The following is a 15,685-nucleotide window of genomic DNA, read 5'->3' on the forward strand; positions in this document are numbered from 1 at the left end:
GCTGATGCACGATGAAGTGCCATAGGCTTTTTTGATGGCTTCGTCACACTGCCGACTCATGTTCATCTTGGAGTCCACTAGGACTCCAAGATCCCTTTCCACTTCCGTGCTACCCAGCAGGTCATTCCCTAGGCTGTAGGTGTGCTGGACATTCTTCCTCCCTAGGTGCAGCACTTTGCATTTCTCCTTGTTGAACTGCATTCTGTTGTTTTCTGCCCACTTGTCCAACCTGTCCAGGTCTGCTTGTAGTTGTTCCCTGCCCTCCGGCATGTCCACATCTCCCCATAGCTTTGTGTCATCTGCAAACTTGGACAGAGTACATTTCACTCCCTCGTCCAAGTCACTGATGAAGACATTAAAGAGTATCGGTCCAAGGACCGAGCCCTGCGGGACTCCACTGCCCACACCCTTCCAGGTTGAAACCGACCCATCCACCACGACTCTCTGGGTGCGACCCTCCAGCCAATTCGCCACCCACTGGACTGTGTAGTCATCCAAGTCACAGCCTCTTAACTTGTTCACCAGTATGGGGTGGGATACCGTATTGAAGGCCTTCCTGAAGTCTAAGTATATGACATCCACCCCTCCTCCTGTGTCCAGGCGTTTCGTAACCTGGTCATAAAAAGAAACTAGATTGGCCAGGCACGATCTGCCTGCCACGAACCCGTGCCGGTTTCCCCTCAGCATAATTTGTCCTTCTGGGCTTTCACAAATGTGAGCCTTGATAATTTTTCAAAGACTTTGCCAAGGACGGAGGTGAGACTGACAGGTCTATAGTTGCCTGGGTCCTCCTTCCTCCCCTTTTTGAAAATGGGGACCACGTTGGCCCTTTTCCAGTCCTCCGGGACTTGGCCCATGTGCCACGAGCTTTCAAATATTCCCGCCAGTGGCTCTGCAATGATGTTGGCCAGTGCCTTCAGCACCCTTGGATGGAGCTCATCCGGGCCTGCCGACTTAAAGGCATCCAGTTCTTCCAAGTGACTCTGCACCATCTCAGGGTCTACGCATAGAAGTCTGGCGCCTTGCTGCTGCCTCTCTACAACCCCAGTGAGAGACTTGTCATGCCCCTCACTTAGGAACACTGAGGCAAAGAACTCGTTGAGGAGTTCAGCCTTGTCCCCCCTGTCTGTCACCAATTGTTCCTGCCCATTTAGCAGGGGTCCTATTCCTCCCTGGGCCTTCCTTTTACTCCCTATATATCTAAAAAACAATTTCTTGTTGTCTTTTACTTGGGTTGCCATCCTCAGCTCCATGGTAGCTTTGGCCCGTCTAACTGCCTCCCTACAAGCACGAGCAGAGGCGGTATATTCATCTTTGGTGATCTCTCCCTGTTTCCACTTTTTATGTGCTCCCCTTTTGGCCCTTAGGCTGCTCTGTATTTCTCTGGTCAGCCAGGGAAGCCTCCTGGCCCCTTTCCCTCTTTTGCCTCACTCGGGGATCATCTTGCTTTGTGTCCGAAGGATCGTTTCCTTAAGGCACAGCCACCCTTCTTGGGCTTCCATCTCTTCAAATCTCCTACTCTGCAGTGCGTCCTTGACTAATCGCCTGAGTTCATTGAAATCAGCTTTCCTAAAGTCTAGCACTTTCACCCTACTAGTTACCTTACCCACTCGTCGTCTTATGGCGAATTCTATTATTAGGTGATCACTGTCCCCCAGATGGCTACCGATCTGGAGGTCCGCTACCATGTCATCTCCCGTTTCCAGTACCATATCCAGTATGACTACCGCCTCTTTAGCTTTTATGGTCTCCGAGAGTTACCTCAGGAGCCCCGAATCTCTTTCTTCCCCTTGATGTGGGGGTCTGTAGCAGACCCCTACCACCAAATCCCTTTCTCCTTGCCCCCCATGTAGTCTAACCCACAATCCTTCTACTTCCTCATCCTTGGATTCCGTCTTGATGAGGGTTGATGTATAATGCTCACTGACATAGAGCGCAACCCTTCCCCCTTTCTTCCCCACCCTGTCCTTTCTGTATAATCTATAACCCTCAATATGTACCGCCCAGTCGTGGGATGAATCCCACCAGGTTTCCGTTAGCCCCACTAAGTCATAGGTGTTTAGTGCAAGCAGTAGCGCTAGTTCATCCTGCTTATTTCCCATGCTCCTAGCATTAGTATATAGGCACTTGAGCCCTGCGACTGTTGCCTTTGCTGTCCCCCCGCTCCGAGTCCCAAGGGGCCCTTTGATTCTTACCTTCTCATTTCTTACCTGTGCCGTAGTGCTGGCCTCCGCATGGCTTTCAGGTTCCCAATGCTCTCTTTCTTCAGGCTGGGCTGTCCTTGTGGGTGCCACATGGTTTGGTGGTCCACAGCTTCCCCTGCCCTCATCTTCCCCTCCCCCCGGCGAGCCTAGTTTAAAGCCCGCCGGAGGAGATCCGCCAACCTAGAAGAAAACACACGCTTACCTTTGGGGGACAGGTGAAGCCCATCCCAGCTGAGCATGTCCCTCGTCGTGATGTGTGGGTCGTTGTCCAGGAAGCCAAAGCCTGCCTCGAGACACCACTGCCGAAGCCGCCAATTGGTCTCTCGGATACAGTTCTCATGCCGTCTTCCGCGTCCGTTCACTGGTAGGATGGAAGAGAATACCACCTGTGCACCGAACTCCTTCAGCATGCCGCCCAGAGCACTGTAGTCCACCATCAGGTGATTGGGGGTTCTCCTGGCCGCATCATTAGTACCCACATGGACTAGGACCATGGGGTAATAATCGGTGGACTTGATCCTTGCCTGGATTACCTCCGTCACATCCCGAATCTTTGCTCCAGGGAGGCAGCATACCTCTCGTGCCGAGGGGTCCTGGCGACAGATGGGCCCTTCCATACCTCTCAGGATGGAGTCGCCTATGACGAGCACTCATTGCCTCCTCATCTGGGTCCTTTTGGATCTCTTGATCTGTTTGGAGTGTGAAGAATGTGGTGTTTCTTCCTGCCCAAGGGTTTCCTCCTCCCCTTCCATCTCCTGCAGGATCGCCAGGGCCTCGTACTTGTTCTCCAGTCGAACTGGAGAAGCTGGTACCGATTTTCTGCGAGCTGCTCCGGTCCTGGATGTGACCGTCTGCCACTCTGCTGTGGAGGGCATTCCCCGGGCTGCTTCTTCCTTCGGTGCCTGGTCCTGCAGGGAAAGGAAATATCTGTCAATTTCATCCTCCACCTCCCTGATTCCCCTCAGCCTGCTTACCTCCTCCCGGAGTTCCCTCACCTGCGCCTCCAGAGCCCCAAGACGGGCACCTGCTGGACAGGTGTGGGTGGAGGCCTCAGACCAGCCCCGGTTAGCCTTGTCCCCCTGGGCAGAGGCCCTAGCAGCACTCCTCGTAGACACCATTCTGAGCTGCTGTTTGTAGATCTGTGTGGTGTCTACTCCCTACCCGTACAGGAGTCCCACTCCTGGCCCTCCCGGCCCGCCCGCCGGCGGGAACACTCGCGCAAACGCCGGCGCGCTCTCACAGAGCACGCCTGTTTGCACGCTCTGTTCGCACTGCGCAGCTCGGGAGCGCGGCTCCCTACCGGCTCAGCTATATGGGACCCGGGGGGCTTCCCCTCCGGATCCGGCTCAGCTGTGCCGGGTCCCTCCACCCCACTTACCTTCGGGGGATCAGGTGTTGCTGCCCCCGCTGCCGATTCCTCCGCTGCTGCTGCTGCTGCCGCCACTGCCGCCGCCTCCAGTCAGTCAGTTGGTTAAGGGGGCACAAGTGCGTGCGGGACACGCGTCTGCCTGGCTCCTCTCCTTCCCGCTGCAGGTTCCCGAGTGCTGGGAACTACGTCACCCTGCGGCTTTAAAGCCCGTGGTTTGAATTACCTGCCCCTGCTCCAACGGCCAATCAGGCGCCCCGGTCTACCCGGAAGTGCCTGCCGGCAGTTCTGCCCCCTACGCTCCCCTGCTGGTGGGATCTGCTGCCGCCGGAGCCTGCTCCCCAAGGGTTAGCCCCGGGGGTGCTCCCTGGCCTGGGGGGACAGTCCCCTCCCTAGCCCTCCCTGTTTGCGCACTCTGTTTGCACTGCGCGGCTCGGGAGCGCGGCTCCCTACCGGCTCAGCTATATGGGACCCTGGGGGCTTCCCCTCTGGATCCGGCTCAGCTGCGCCGGGCCCCTCCGCCCTACTTACCTTCAGGGGATCAGCTGTTGCTGCCCCCGCTGCCGATTCCTCCACTGCTGCTGCCGCCGCCGCCGCCTCACTATGTCACTCTTGTTAGTGGCTTTTTAAAACATTTGTTCATAATTTTCATAGTTATAAGAAAACTATATATTTCTGGGAATATATAGAATTATATAACTTTAATTTTCATCTAGTTTTGATAATAGAAGAAGTTGAATAAATTAAAAGATAACAGCTATTTATGACCAGAGGCTATTTATGTCCACAGTAAAGGGTATGGAACTGTAACATACCATTTCAGGGTGATTTAGCTGAAGTGTATGTTGAATAATATTGATGGGATTATTGGTCCACCGATTTTAAGTTCCTGTTGTCAAAGTTGATTATGAAATACAGACAAAATTATGCATGCTTTATCATATTTTAAATGTAGAAAATAGCATATAAGTTGTTAAGTTTTATATAGGACCACTATAAAATGTGGGACGGGAATTACCCAAAGGACTAACTAGCTTACATCCAGGTATAATATGCTAATAATGTTATTATATCAAGCAAGCAGAATAAGGAAAATAGGGGCATGTTAAAGGAGGTCTTGGGTTACTATTCTGAAGACAAATTTGGCCCAGATCCTATTCCAGCTCAAAGACATGTGTAATAAATACATGGCTTCTAGGTACCAATGTTACTAAGATAAATCCTGTTCCATCTCACATAGTAGTCACAAAACTAGTAAAATGACTAGATTAATTATGTGCATCCATTTTCCTTAAAAGAGTCCTTGGCAAATGGGCTTGATTTACTGTACATGCGTAGAAGTAAGCCAAAATGGCTGCATAGATGCTTAATTTCACCTCAGTTCTGCTGCAGTTCAGTTTTATTCAAGAAGCTCACAGATTCTGCATAAATTCTTGATTTCTTGGATATAAGAAATGCCAAGCTGAATAAGCAGCTTGGGATGATGTTGGTAGCTTGCTGAAGGAGGATGTGCCATACTTCTGCCCAGATGTCTAATGATAAAGGCACTTCCCACAACTGTTGTAAGCATTAGGATATTAGGGGAAAAGGTGGGTGAGGGGTCCTCCTCCGAGTCGTTCTTTGCTTTACATTGAGTGCAGTTCTGAGTTAGATGTACCAATTCCTGTAGATGTCTCCTTTCTGACTCCTGGTATAATGAAAGTTCAGGGAGATGTCTTTCCTCTGTGTGAGCTGAATCCTAATATGACAGCCACATAAGGCTGCTTATTGAAAAATGGTGGTACTGTGCACCACTTCAGGACTAAATGCAATTGATTTCTGGAGGCAGGCAAGACTTTCTGCTGAAAGAATGGGAGGGATATATGCATCCCTATTTGGAATAGGATTGTTCCCTGGATTTAGATGTGTATTTTGGGGGAGCAAGTGATTGCTAAGTCATAGAAACATAGAAAGTTAGGGTTGGAAGGGACTTCAGGAGGTCATCTAGTCCAACCCTCTGTTCAGAGCAGCACCATCCCCAACTATATCATCCCAGCCAAAGCTTAGTCTAGCCGGGTTTTGAAAACCTCCAAGGATGGAGCTTCTACCACCTTTCTAGATAACCTGGTCCACTATTTTATTACCTTCCTAGTGATAAAATTCTTCCTAATGTCTAACCTAAACTTCCCTTGCTGCAACTTGAGACTCTTGCTTCTTGTTCTCTCATCTGCCACCACTGAGAATAGTTTAGCTCTATCCTCTTTTTAACCCCCCTTCAGGTAGTTGAAGGCTGCTGTTGAATCCCCTCTTAGTCTCCTCTTCTCTAGACTAAATAAAGCCAGTTCCCTCAGTCTTTCCTCATAAGTTATGTTCCCCAGCCCCCTCGCCATTTTGTTGCCCTTCACTGGACTCTCCCCAATTTGTCTACATCGTTTCTGTAGTGGGGGCCAAAACTTGAACACATTACACCAGATGTGGCCTCACCAGTGCTGAATAGAGGGGAATAATCACTTCCCTTGACCTACTGGCAACACATCTACTAGGGCAGTCTAGTATGCCATTAACCTTCTTGACAACAAGAACATACTGCTGGCTAATATTCAGTTTATTGTCCACTGTAACCCCCAGGTCCTTTTCTGCACAGCTGCTGCCCAGCCAGTCAGCCTGCAGCCTGCGCTGGTACATGGGATTGTTCCATCCTAAGCGCAGGAATTTGCACCTGTCCTTATTGAACCTGACATTCTTTTTGGTCCAATCCTCCAATTTGTTTAGGTCACTCTGAATCCTTTCCCTACCCTCCAGTGTATCTGCTACTCCCCCAGCTTGGTGTCATCTGCAAACTTGCTGAGGGTGCGCTCCATCCCATATCCCAGGTCACTGATGAAGATATTGAACAAAACCAGCCCTAGGACTGACCCCTGGGGCACTCAACTTGACACCAGCTGCTAAATAGACATTGAGCCATTGATTACTACCCTCTGAGCCCGATATTGCAGCCAGTTTTCTGTCTACCATATAGTCTGTTCATTCGGCCCATATTTCCTTAGCTTGCCTGCGAGAATTTTGTGGGAGATCGTATCAAAAGCCTTGCTAAAATCAAGGTACACCACATCCGTCGGTCTCCCCACATCCACCGAGCCAGTCATCTCGTCATAGAAGGCAATCAGGTTGGTCAGGCCTGACTTGCTCTTGGTGAATCCATGCTTGCTGTTTTTAATCACCTTCTTGTCATCCAAGTGCTTAGAAATGGATTCGTTGAGGATCTGCTCCGTGACTTTTCCAGGGACTGAGGTGAAGCTGACTGGTCTGTCATTCCCTGGATCCTCCTTTTTCTCTTTCTTAAATATGGGCACTATGTTTGCCCTTTTCCAATCATCTGGGACCTCTCCTGATTGCCATAAGTTTTCAAAGATGATCAGCCAACTCCCTCAGCATCCTCCGGGGCATCCATCCAGTCCTATGGACTTGTACGCATCCAATTTTTTTTAGGGAGTCCCTAACATATTTTTTCGCCACTGAGGGCTGCTCACCTCCACCCTGAATTGTGCTGCCCAGTGCAGCAGTCTGGGAGCTGACCTTGCCTGTTAAGACAAAGACAAAAAAGGCATTGCGCCCTTGAGCTTTTCTGCATCCTCTGTCACAAGTTTGCCTTCCTCATTCAGTAATGGACCCACACTTTTTCTTGCTACGGACATTCTTGTAGAAACCCTTCTTGTTTCCCTTCACATCACTTGCTAGCTGCAATTCCAACTGCACTTTGACATTCCTGACTTTATCCCTGCATACCCAAGAAATGTTCCCTAGTTATTGGTCCAAGTTTCTGCTTCTTACAAGCTTCCTTTTTGTGATTTAGTTGACTGAAGAGTTCCCTGCTAAACCAAGCTGGTCTTCTGCCATACTTGCTAGTCTTCCTGTGCATTGGGATGGTTTGTTCCTGCACTCTCAGTAAGACTTCTTTAAAGTATAGCCAGCTCTCCTGGACTCCTCTCCTCCTCAGACTGGCTTCCTGCCTGTGAGTTCCCTGAGTTGAATCAAAGTCTGCTTTTCTGAAGTCCAGGGTCCCTGCTCTGCTGCTTTCCATCCTTCCTTTCTGCAGGATCCTGAACTCAATCATCTCATGGTCACCGCTGCCCAAGTTGGCATCTACTAGTACATTCCCCACCAATTCTTCCCTGTTTGTGAGTAGCAGGTCAAGAAGAGCATGGTTCCTAGTCGGCCGCTCCAGCACTTGCACCAGGAAGTTGTCCCCAACACTCTCCAAAAACTTTCTGGATTGCCTGTGCATTGCTGTATTGCTCTCCCAGCAGATGTCAGGGTGATTGAAGTCCCCCATGAGGACCAGGGCCTGTGATCAGGAAACTTCCACTACCTGTTTGAAGAAAGCCTCCTCCAGCACTTCCTCCTGTTCTGATGGTCTATAGCAGACCCCCACCACAATATCACCCTTGTTGCTCTCTCCTCTGAACCTAACCCAGAGACCCCCAGCAAGCTTATCTTCAGTTTCATACTGGAGCTCTAAGCAATCATATGGCTCTTTTACATAAAGTGCAACTCTTCCTCCTTCTCCCCTGCCTGTCCTTCCTGAACAGTTTGTACCCATCCATGACAATGCTCTAGTCATGCAAGCTATCCAACCAAGTCTGTTATTCCAATCACCTCATAGTTTTGTGATTGTGCAATGACTTCCAGTGCTTCATGCTTGTTTCCCAGGCTCCACACATTTATGTACAGGCACTTGAGGTAACTAGTTGATTGCCCTGATTTCTCAGGAAGTATGAGAGCACCTCCCCATTCCCTCTCCTGCTTGTTCTTCCTGCAGGTCTCCCGTTTCACCACTTACCTCAGGGCTTTGGTTGCCATCCCCCAATCTTATATCTGGTAGGTGAAGTAAAAGTCTTACATTTGGTAGGTGAAGTAGAATCTAGGCCAAAGTATTTTATTGAGCAATAGGGAAAAAAAGTTAGAAAAGCAAGAATTATTTTATTGCCTTGTATGTGATTAAGATGTGTTGTATTTTAGGTCTATACAGCACCTAACACAAGCCTTATTCCCGCTTCAGGATTACACTAATATAAATACTGATAATGGGGGAATCTTGTGTGCTTGGGTCCCCAAGCATTGGTTCTTTTTAAATCAGTGATAATGTTTTGCCTTTGCCATTCAGAAGAAGCCAAGATTTGTATCGGCAGCATTATTTAAGTATAACCTAGTAAGTAATTTCAGTACCTCCCTTTTTACTGTACTAAGTCTGATCTTTGAGTGTTCAAAGTGGAGAGGAGATAATTTACATTCTCCAGTCCAGTGAAGTGTGAGTATGTAAAAATGGCCATAGATCAGAGGTACTCAACTCCCAGCTTGCAGGCTAAATCCAGACCATGAAGCCATGCAATCCAGGCTGTGGGGCTCTCCCTAGGTCTGAAACTTTGCTGGGGGAACAGGGGTAGTGTTAGTTGCTACTCCCCTGCTGCCAAATTTCTGCACCACTTATCCAGACCATGGGGCCAAAAGATTGAGCACTGCTATAGGTCTTAGGTTCTCAGTATCTTCTGTCAGAATCCAAATATATTTTTTGTTGGTCTATATACCTCTTTTGTAATAAGCTTTAGTATTCAGATGGCAGAAGAACAGGTTCTTAAAGGGCTGATTCTGTGTGTTGGTCCCTAGAAGTGGAGTCCAGTTATGTGGTATTTTTGAAAAATACAAAAAAAGCTTTATTTTGGATGAATTTAAGACCTCCTTAATCTCTAGAAAGTATTTGATTTGGGTACATTTTAAGATCTGCTGTTCCCCATTTAAGGCAGGCATGCAATATATTTGTATATTGGCCAGTTTCTTTCACATGCTGCAAATGGGGGTAGATGGGAAGCAAGAGGAATTGGAGGTTATGTTGTACAAAGACCATATTGCCACCTTGTATGCCTGCCAAATTCTCAGGTTGTAGTCCTGGACCAAGTACCTGAAGAAGTTCTGTATTGTGCAGCATTTGAAAATTTGATGTTTCCCAACATCTGCTCTTAAGTGTGGTGTTTGTGTAGTCATATGTTTTAACAGTACTATCATTGGTAATGTTGCTGTCTTTGAAACTTGGACCTAAGAGTTTTGCAGCCACAAGTGGACATGTACTGTTAAATTAAATTTTTTTTGAGAATTTACCGTGGCCATTTTTGTACCCTCATAAGTGTTTTGATTCAGGTACACTGATTGCAGAAGCAGTTGGCTGTTGACTCTTCAGAGTTCTGCAAATGAACCTTGCAAAAGATATCTTCATCAAGATATCTTTAACTACTTTAAGACTCTCGGTCATTACTTTCTGATGCAGCTTTTTGTTTAATAAACTTTCAAATGACATCCCCATGCAGATACGATGAGTAGTTTCATATATTTTATAATATTTTGTGTTTTTCATAGTTGTTTTTCAGTATCCAACTTTGAAATATTTAAGAAGCAGGTTTAAAGCACAGAAATCACATCCTGTTACAGTAATTTGTAGATATTTGTCTGATGATATCCCATTCTGGTTTCGTATTACTAGCATTGTCAGTCAACCAAGTTAACACTTCCCTTTTTTTCCACTGTCGTTTTTAATCTAGTATTTTATTGAAGGACTCAGTCAAGGGGACAGAGCTTCAAGGTGGCAGCTGTTTCTCCTCTCCAGTTCTCAGTGTCTCCAAATCAAACTCCACTTCAAAGATAGAAATCACTAGAAACAGGCATGCAGTAATCTATAAGAAAGACCACCTGTATATACTTCTATTTTCTTGTAAAGGTGGTAGTGCCCTTTACTGACTTGGGTCATTAATAATATGCCTTCGGTCCGTGGTCAAATGAGCGGCCCCAGGGGGCAGATGAGTGGTGCAGGCTGGTAGGCACCCAGATGTCTGGACCCAGATCACATTTACCCTGCTGGGTCCCATGTGGTGAGATCAGAGTCTGAGGACCCTACACTACTCCTGCCCCCATTCCCTCCTCCCACATGCTGGGCTCAGGGCCCTGAGACTCTATGCTGCTTCTACCAGGCTCCTTGTGTCAAGATTGGGGCACCAGGACTTTTTCCTGCCTGTGCCTGGTTCTGTGTGGGGATCAGGCTTCAGGGCCCCATGCCATCTTTATGCCTTAGGATTGGGCCCTATGCATTGGACCCATGGAGAGCCCTATGGGCCTGATGACAAGGTGCCAGAGGGCCGGATCTGGTTGATGGGCTAGGAGTTGAGCACTACTGCCTTGAGGCAAGGGGTGGGAGGTAGATAGATGTTTGGGCCTATGGTAAATAGGAACTGCAATTCAGAACTTACTTTTTACCTAATACTATACTTCAATTGAAATATTTAGTTTCCTCTGAGTAACTGTCCATATCCACCTCTTCACTGGTGGGTGTGTCTTGTCCTGAGCTTTGACCAGGGCTTTTTGGCCTTGGCACTATTCACTATTTGCTTCTCAACCTCCTTGAAGGCTCAAATTAAGTGTAGTATACTGTAGTGTCATGCCTCCTTGTGCCCTCACCCTGAGGGGATAAAGGACTGTATGTACTTTCTGTTCCTTAGTTCCTCTCAACTGCCTGGCTTGAAGTGCTTCATCTCTAGTTTCTAGAGACCTTTGAGCTTCAAGATATACTGCAAAGCCACAGTCTGCTGGCTGCTTGCTCTTAGAAAACACTTTTAGCCATCCAGGAAGAGTGTTTGAGATGTAGTATGTAGGTTACCTTCCCTTCAGGGACAGCCTGCTGCTCTTGAGTTTTTGGATTGGTGCCTGCTTCTCTGCCCCACTCTTCCCCAGAATAGAAGACCACAGTTTGGTGGCTTTCTCTCTAATACTTGGCTGGACTGTGCTCTTCCCATACTTACCTGGGCTGAACTCATCCTTGTGGATGCAGGGCATCTTTTTAACCTTCACCTGGCTACCCAGCTCAGCTCCGATGCTTAGCACTGCTTGAGTCCTATTCAGCTGAAGAGGCTGGTTGAGGCTGTCTTCAAGCACCAGTCATGGACTAGCTCATGTTTTCTTGCCCAGTGGCCTTTCCTTAAGTAAAGGACCTAGTCCTACATTGGGACTTGAATTTGATCCTTTCATTTTTAATGGCAGTTCTGTTTAAATCTGTAGCTGCCTCTACTCCACTCCATGACAATGGCTCTTCTGGTAGCTGTTAAACTCTGAGAACTCATCACAAGTTCCTGCCCAAAGTGACCTCCAGTTGGAACAGCAGCATTTTATCTTGCTGATCTTCTCTAAGCCTCATGTGTCCTGTTTAGAGGCTTTGCATCATTAAGCAGATGCAAAAAAGGGAAGGAAAATGGCATTAGCCTATTATTTTCACTGAACAAAACCATTCAGAAAATCTCTTTGGCTCTTTATAGCTAAGGGATCAATTCAATTTCCCCTGTACTCCCCCATCTCCTGCAAGAGTCTTTTTGTTTTTTCTGGACACTTGCATATCAGCTCCTAATTTACTATTGCAATCCAAAGCAATGTGTTAAAGGGTTCCCCCCCGGACTTCTCTCTCTTCTGTGCAGTTTCTCTGTCTGCAGTCTGATGCTTGAAGCAGATAGTATGTAGTTGGAAGTGGTTTCTAGATTGGTTTTTGGTGTGGTAATCACTTGAGGTTTAGCAGAGTGGACCTCTGCAAGAAGCTATTTGGGAAGGACCTCAAACTATCTTTGTCTACTAGGATATGGAAACTCCCTGCCTGCTGTGGCTGATGAGTAAAAGCCATGCCTTCAGTGAAGTGCAAGCAAGAAAAAACTGCAGTATGGGGGTCTACTTAATTTAGGACTAGGAGAAAAGAATTTGGGGGAGTAAGTCAAGATATGTTTTCCTGTTTCACATGTAAACTTATTCATATGTGAGCTTATCTTTATTCCTGTGAATAATAGCTAGATGGGCACATAGTCCACTCCAGGCATGTGTGCCTGTTGTAGAGCCAAGTATTTAAGGAACTGAAGAACTGGGAAGATTCGACAGTAGGCCTCTAGAACGCTCAAATATTAAAAGCTGATAGGAAAAAATTATCTGACTGGATAAATGAAGAGAAATTAATCCTGCATCTTATATTAGTGGAGAAGTAAGAGGAATGAACTTTAAAAAAGCCTTTAAAAAAATGACAATTGTCAGTTTCAATGAAATGCTTAAATATAAATATATACACGATAAGAAATTCTTTTTACCATGGCTAGGCTGAGCCTAACAAAGAGGAGAAATTTGAACACTAATTGCTTATGATGGGGACATCTGCTGTAGTCTAGTAACTTCCTTTATTACTATTTCTGTTATAATTTTAGTGAGCTTCAGTGTTTGGATGCCACTGTAAGAACTGAATAGATTCACTTCAGGGTATATAACAATACTTTTTACTTTAAATGACAGTTACATTACCTTAACAAAGGTCTGTAGGGCAAGAAAATGCAACTTAATTAAGGTTCGGAAATTAGGTTTGGAACCTTTTCAGCATCTAGGTCAAGGAAACCTGTTTTACAAGATTTACTGATTATGGATTTTGGCAAATATGACTTATACAACAGGACAGGCTAAAGCTGATGACAGTAAAGTTCTGCTAACACAGACTTATTTTTATAGTTGCAATTAATAATTATTGTTTTTAAGCATAATTGGGGGAAAAAGTACTTTAATTAAAAGTTCAGCCTTACCAGATCTGGTCTTCCTTATATTCTGTAGGCCATACACCATTCATAATCTGTCACCTTGTTTGCATTAGGAATTGTTTATTATGCCTAGACACAATTTTTTTTTCAATCACATTGTCAAAAATAAACATCATAAGTTTGTGCTCTGTGTTGTCTTGTTTATCTTCTTGGAGCTGTTTTATTTTATTTATGTATTTATTTATTTATTTATTACCAAACAGTGTTCTTATTTATAGTGACAGCAACATGCTAACTGTTTAAAAGTTTTATTGATTTATTTATGAAATGTCTTTTGACCTGAATACTTTCCTCACTTTTGAAATAGTTATGTTTTAGACTTATACACCTGAGAGAGAGACCATATTTATTCACATGCCACTCTTCCCCCCACCCACTTCCAAATAATATATACACTTTGTTTTGGGAAGGAAAAGATAAGAATCTGGAAAAATCTTTTTCTTAAGTGACCCAGCATAAGGTCAGCATGGCTGAAAGCTGGCCTCAGACAGGAGAGGCAGAGCCTACTCCTCAGCATTATTCAGTCTCTAGCTGCAAGTTCAGAACTACAGTTCTACTGGTCAGCTGCTGTGAACTTAAAGGCTGCATACACACAAGTGTAGACATTTGGTTCCCTGGGGACAATTAGCTGCGACACACCTTGTGCCATGGCTAGTTGTGCCTGGGGAATAGTTGTGTCACACGCCCTCTAGCGCACAGCAGGTTACCCCAGGTGCTGGAGCCAGCACTGGGCTGGCCGCAGCAGCCTTACCTGGGGTCCTGAGGGCCTCCCGGGGTGCTGCAGCAGCAGCAATTCTGCCGCTTAGAGCCTGGCTGGCAGCTGGAACGTGGCTCCGGTCAGCTAAGCTCTGGTTTTGAGCAGTGTGCGCTGTCTCCGCATGTACCACTCTGCTCTTTTTCTATACAGGTTTTTTTGACCTCTGGATATCCAGGGGTCAACCCCCCAGCTCCACCCCACTCCCTTGCAGCACAGAGAACAACTGAATGTGCAGTATGTGATGCCACAGATATGTCTGCAGCGCCACATATTGCACGGTCACGCTTGTCTTGATGTGGCCAAAGGCTGTACTCTATCTCTTCCTCCTGGGCTGGGAGAGAAGCACAGTCCATGGCAGCCATTATATGCTTGAGCTCTGGTATAAAATTATTTTCTTTGATTAAGGCAGACAAGGTTTTTTGGGTGAATCTAATATCCTTTATTAGACCAACTTAATTTTTTATTCCATCCAGGAAGAGTATATACCAACTGCTGAAACTTCCTCAGCCCGACGAAGGGTTTTTGAAATACTTATACTTGCTTAAAATTTTTTTTCCAACTATTTAAGTTGGTTTAATAAAAGATATCAGATTCACCCAAAGAACCTTGTCTGCCTATGTCGTTAGAGCAACACGGCTACAACCTACACCTCTGTTTCCTAGCTTACGACATACATACCAATTTGGGAGGGCTGATTTTTTGGGGAAAAGATGGGGGATGGGGGTATGTTCATGCACATGTAAATGTGGTAACTATTAATTGTGAGAGATTGTGCCAATTAAGCATAAGCTCATAAGGCAGATTGGTCACTGACATAATATGGGGTGTCCTTCAGGACCAGGAGTGCAAGGAAGACAGGAAGCTTGAGTACTGGGGTGCTATTAGGGGGAATCCATCTGTTACATAAAAATGTTGTTATGCATTTACTAAAAGACAGCTCTGTGATAATATGCTACAGACAAGTGTAGTACATGCTTAGTCTTCATGGGTACTAATTTGTATATAGACATACACAGTGTTTGGAGATCAACTGGCTATGAGGTTGTTTAAATGGAATTTTAACAGATGTATCATATGTGGAGTCTTCGCTGCCCACCATGCAGTGAAAGGAATGGGAAAATCTGCTTCAGATGGGTAACAAATTCTGAAATGCAAAGTAGCCACAGAAGAAAAAACATCCTAATGCAAAAGAAATAGGGATTGTACTACTTTGACCATGGGATGTTGTTTCAAGAAGGATTGCTGGGAAGAGATGGGATCCACCTTACAAAGAGGGAAGAGCATCTTTGCAGACAGGCTTGCTAACCTAGTGAGGAGGGGTTTAAGTTTCACCATGGGATGGAGAACAAAACCCTAAGGTAAGGTGGGGAAGTGGGTGACCAGGAGGAAACACAAGCAGAAGGATGCAACAAGAGAGGCTATCTCATTCTTTCTGAAAAAGTAGGGCAATCGGCTAGTTACCTCGAGTATCTATACATGAATGCACAGATTCTGGGAAATGAGCAGGAAGAATTGGAAGTCCTTCATAGTCATGGAACTCTGTTATTCCAATCACAGCAGAGTTTTGGTGGGATAGCTCACATGGCTGGAGTTCTGTTATGGATGGGAATAAACTGTTCAGGAAGGAAAGGCAGGGGAGAAGAGGAGGAAGGGGTTGTGCTTCATATAATGAATGTGCCAGGATGAAACTAGAGATGGGCCTGTTGAAAGTCTTTGGGTTGGGATA

General features: G+C 46.1%; 1 protein-coding gene across 15 annotated transcripts in view; it reads left to right on the forward strand.

The window, feature by feature from the left end:
• Positions 1 to 15,685, forward strand: part of GPHN (gephyrin) — a 631,726-nt gene that overhangs the window by 13,156 nt on the left and 602,885 nt on the right. The gene's annotated exons all lie outside the window — the stretch shown is intronic.

The sequence above is a fragment of the Alligator mississippiensis genome, chromosome 2, assembly GCF_030867095.1.
Source record: "Alligator mississippiensis isolate rAllMis1 chromosome 2, rAllMis1, whole genome shotgun sequence".
Lineage (NCBI taxonomy): Eukaryota > Metazoa > Chordata > Crocodylia > Alligatoridae > Alligator > Alligator mississippiensis.